This window comes from Carlito syrichta, unplaced genomic scaffold (assembly GCF_000164805.1).
Source record: "Carlito syrichta isolate Samal-C Ts95f unplaced genomic scaffold, Tarsius_syrichta-2.0.1 Scaffold305654, whole genome shotgun sequence".
NCBI classification, from domain to species: Eukaryota; Metazoa; Chordata; class Mammalia; order Primates; family Tarsiidae; genus Carlito; species Carlito syrichta.
This window is the reverse complement of record NW_007249750.1, coordinates 1,033,394-1,038,431: the sequence shown is the minus strand read 5'-3', so window position 1 is coordinate 1,038,431 and position 5,038 is coordinate 1,033,394. Positions and strand designations below refer to the sequence as shown.

The following is a 5,038-nucleotide window of genomic DNA, read 5'->3' as shown; positions in this document are numbered from 1 at the left end:
CACCCAGTCTGGGTGACAGAGTGAGACTCCAACTCAAAAAAAAAAAAAAAGATGTGGCCTCAGCCATTCTGATAGACCGTCATTGAAAAAGTTTAAAAATTACATATTTCCTAGGTCTGCTCAAAGATGGAACAATTGTGATGAAAAAAATATCCAATTTGACCTTACAACCATTCTGGAATACAAATTAGTAATCTAGAGGAATGTTGTTAAGGCAATTAGATTTAATTTAGATAAGATATGAAATGTTCAAAAAGAGTTCAGTGAAACAACAGAAGATTTTCAAAAGAAAAGTGAATCATGGTATTTGTTGAAAAATAAAATAAAAATAATTTTGAATTTGTACTATCTATAGTTATTTGGGATTAACATACCAAATAAAGTTTCTTGCTACTAAAATTATTAACAAAAATTTATTTTATAAAACTATTTAAAATGATTAAAATATTTTTTAATTTTAGAGAAATTTTTTTCCTAAATATAAAGAAATCACATATGAAATATAGAAGAATTTGTATGAATATGAAGGAGACTTACCTACAAATGATCCTAAAACTAATTTCTGTGGAAACCATTCTCTGATCCAGATCATCAAAACAAAGTTGCAACTGCAGGGCATAGAAGACAAAAATATCATAGAAAGAAATCCACAAGACAAAAAGCTGGCTTTTTGAAAGGATGAATAAGATTGTTGGGCCCCTAGACAGACTGACTAAGAAATGAGAAAGAAAACCCAAATAAATACAATAAGAAACACAAAAGATTAAGTCACAACCAACCTTGAAGAAATTCAGAAGATTATCAGAGATTACTATGCACACCTGTTTGGAAATAAACTAGAAAACCTCAAGGAAATGGAGGACTTTCTGACATCACACAACCTTCCAAGGTTGACACAAGAAGAAACTGAAATCCTAAACAGACCAGTAACAGTCTGGCAAACTGACTCCATCACAAGAAATCTACCTACCAAAAAAAAAAAAGCCCTGGATCAGATGGCTTTCCAGCTGAATTCTACAGAACATAAAAGGAGGAACTGTTACCAATCTTATCAAAAGTATGCCAGGCAATCAAGTAAGATGGAATTCTCTCCAAATCATTTTATGAAGCTAATATCACACTGATACCCAAACCTGGCAAAGACCCAACAAGGAAAGAAAATACAGGCCAATCTCCTTGATGAACATAAATGCAAAAATTCTCAGTAAGATTCTAGCAAACTGGATACAACAACACATCTCAAGAATCATCCATCATGACCAAGCAGGCTTCATTCCCAGGATGCAAGCCTGGTTCAACATCCACAAGACCATAAGCATAATTCAATACATTAACAGATGTAAAAATAAGAACCACATAATTATATCATTAGCTGCAGAAAATGCTTCCTACAAAATCCAGCATCCTTTCTTGATAAAAACCCTTGAACACCTAGGCACAGAAGGAACATTCCTCAAAACAATAAGAGCCATCTATGATAAACCCACAACCAACATATTGTTCAATGGACAGAAGTTGAAAGCATTCCCCCTAAAAATGGGAACAAGACAAGGCTGCCCATTCTCACCCCTCCTATTCAACATAGTGCTTAGAAGTCCTTGCTAGAGCAATCAGGAAAGAAAAGGAAATCAGGGGTATCCAAATAGGAAAAGAGGAAGTTAAGCTATCTCTCTTTGTAGACAATACGATCCTATACCTTGAAAACCCAACAGAGTCCATCAAAACCTCCTTGTATTGATGATAAATGACTTTGGTAAAGTTTTGGGGTACAAAATCGACATGTAAAAGATAGTTGCATTTCTATACACCAGAAGTAAGCAGGCAGAGATCCAAATAAAAAGCACAATCTCTTTTACAATAGACACACACACACACACACACACACACACACACACACAAAGAAATACCTTGGCAAGGCCAGGTGTGGTGGCTCAAGCCTGTAATCCCAGCACTTTGGGAGGCCAAGGCAAGGGGATTGCCTGAGTCCATGGGTTCGAGAATAGCCTGGGCAACTTGGCAAGACCTCATTCATCTCTACAATAAATCAAAAAATTAGCCAGGCATGGTAGCACACACCTAGAGTTCCGGCTACTTTGAAGGCTGAGGCAGAAGGATCACCTGAACCCAGCAGGTCAACCCTGGGATGGCTGTGAGCATGCGTGCCACTGCATTCCAGCCTGGGCAATGGAGTAAGACTCCAACTCAAAAAAAAAAAGAAAGAAAGAAAGAAATACCTTGGCATCTACTAACTAGAGAATTGAAAGACCTTTACAATGAGAACTATAAAACACTGCTCAAAGAAATCAAAGATTACAAAACAAATAGAAAAACATCCTTTGCTCATAGATTAGAAGAATCAGTATTGTCAAGACGTCCATCCTATCCAAGGCAATCTACAGATTCAATGCAATACCCATCAAATTACCTGGAAATGACAATACAGAAATTATATGGAAACAAAAAAGAGCACCAATAGCCAAAACAATCCTCAGCAAATGAAACAAAGCAGGAGATATCACAGTTCCAGACTTTAAACTCTACTATAAGGCTATAATAATCAAAACAGCCTGGTACTGGTATAAGAACAGGTATATAGACCAATGGAACAGGACAGAAATTCCAGAAGCACAAACTCAATCTCTCAACCAACTCATCTTCAACAAAGCCATCAATAATAAGCACTGGGGAGAGGAGACCTTATTTAGCAAATGGTGCTGGGAAAACTGGCTGACTACATGCAGAAGAATGAAACAGGACCCCTACCTAACACCATATACAAAACCAACTCTAAAAGAATCAAAGACCTAAATGTAAAACCTCAAACTATAAGAATCCTAGAATAAAACACAGGAAACACTCTTCTGCACATTGGAGTAGGCAACCAATTCTTGATCAAATCCCCAAAGCGAATGCCATAAAAGATAAGAAAAATAAATGGAACCTCATCAAACTGAAAAGCTGTTGCACAGCAAAAGAAACCACCAAGAGAGAGGGGAAACAACCCAAAGAATGGGGGAAAATATTTGTTAATTGTGTATATGACAAAGTTCTTACATCCACGATCTACAAGGAGTTCAAACAAGCCAAAGGGGAAAAAAACAGCCCTATTTAAAAAAAGGGCAGAGGACATAAATTGACCTTCTCAAAAAAAGACATATGAGCAGCCAACAGATACACGAAAAAACACTCAGCCTCACTAATCATCAGAGAAATGTAAATCAAAACCACATTGAGATACCACCTAACTCCAATAAGGATGGCCATCCTTAATAAATCAAAAAACAACAGAGGCTGGCACAGGTGCAGAGAAAAGGGATGCTTCTACACTGTTAGTGGGAGTGCAGACTAGTCCAATCTCTACTGAAAATAGTGTGGCAAGCAAGGTTCGGTGGCTCAGGCTGTAATCCTGCACTTTGGGAGGCTGAGGTGAGTGGATTGCCTGAGCCCGCGGGTTCAAGACCCGCCTGGGCAACTTGGCGAGACCTCATCTCTACAATAAATCAAAAAATTAGCCGGGCATGGTAGCACATGCCTGTAGTTCCAGCTACTGGAAGGCTGAGGCGGAAGGATTGCTGGAGCCCAGCAGGTAGAGCCTGTGGTGGCCGGGGGCGGCCACTGCACTCCAGTCTGGGTGACAGAGTGAGACTCCAACTCAAAAAAAAGAAAGAAAGAAAAGAAAATAGTGTGGCGATTTCTAAAGGAACTAGAAATTGACCTTCCATCCGATCCAGTAATCCCCCTTCTGGGAATATACCCAGAGGAACATAAATCATTCTACAAAAAAGGCACCTGCACACGCATGTTTATTGCCACACTACTCACAATAGCAAAAACATGGAACCAACCCTGCCCATCAAAAGTGGGCTGGATAAAGAAAATGTACATATACACGATGGAATATTACATAGCCATAAAGAAGGACAAAATCATGGACTTTGCAGCAAATTGGATTGAGTTGGAGACAATCATACTTAGTGATCTATCACAGAAACAAAGAACTGAATACCACATGTTTTCACTCATAAGTGGGACCTGAACATTAATCATAATAGCAAAAGGGAGGGATTGGCAGTCACAGGACACTGCTGGGGTGGGGGCACATAGCAAAGGGTACTGGTCCTAAACCAGGGGAAGTAAGGACCAGTTGGAGGCCCAAGCTTCAACTGTACATAGATTACTTATGTGTCTAATCCTGACTTGTACTCCACATCTCTATAATAAAATGATATATGTATATATATGTATGTATAAATATGTATGTATATATATATATATATAAAATAGAAACCTCTGTGGTCAATGTATATGAAAAGGTGGTCTCTTTGAAGAGAAATTTAAACCAATCAAGCAAAATATTCCTATTTTTGGTTTTGAGAGTATCCCAACATTGAAAAATATTTTTTATAAAACGTAAGAAATAGCTGGGCTCGGTGGCTCAGCCTGTAATCCCAGCACTTTGGGAAGCTAAGGAGAGCAGATTGCCTGAGGCCGGGGTTCGAGACCAGCCTGGGCAACTTGGCGAGACCTCATCTCTACAATAAATCAAAAATTAGCCAGGCGTGGTGGAACACATGCCTGTAGTTCCGGCTACTTGGAAGGTGAAAGGCAGGTCGACTCTGGGGTGGCCGTGAACGTGCCACTGCACTCCAGCCTGGGCGTCAGAGTGAGACTCCAACTCAAAAAAAAACCAAAGAAATAATATCTAGATCCATAAATTCCTTTAGGAGATGGTAATAAAAATCATGTTATAAATATTAATAATATATGATAAAATTAAAATATTTTTATAATATATTCTGATAATTATCATTTATATATGCAACCCCATTGTACTGATATGCATGATATTTAAAATTCCTGGTTTGTGTCCAAATCTAGGTATTACTTTGAGAATATTGTGGCAATTACAGTTGTTACTGCCCAGCAGAGCAACATTTTTCTCCAAATGGAAATAATTTTTTGTGTGTGTGTGTGAGTTGGAGTCTCACTCTGTCACCCAGACTGGAGTGCAGTGGCCGCTCCCGGCCACCACAGCCTC

The 5,038-nt window shown here is 38.6% G+C and overlaps 1 long non-coding RNA gene across 1 annotated transcript in view; it reads right to left on the bottom strand.

Annotated features, from left to right (window-relative positions):
• The window catches only part of LOC110595984, a 23,685-nt gene that overhangs the window by 8,017 nt on the left and 10,630 nt on the right, over window positions 1-5,038 (bottom strand). The window contains exon 2 of the long non-coding RNA XR_002482197.1: window positions 538-608. This is a non-coding gene — a long non-coding RNA (uncharacterized LOC110595984). The remainder of the gene's footprint in view (window positions 1-537; window positions 609-5,038) is intronic.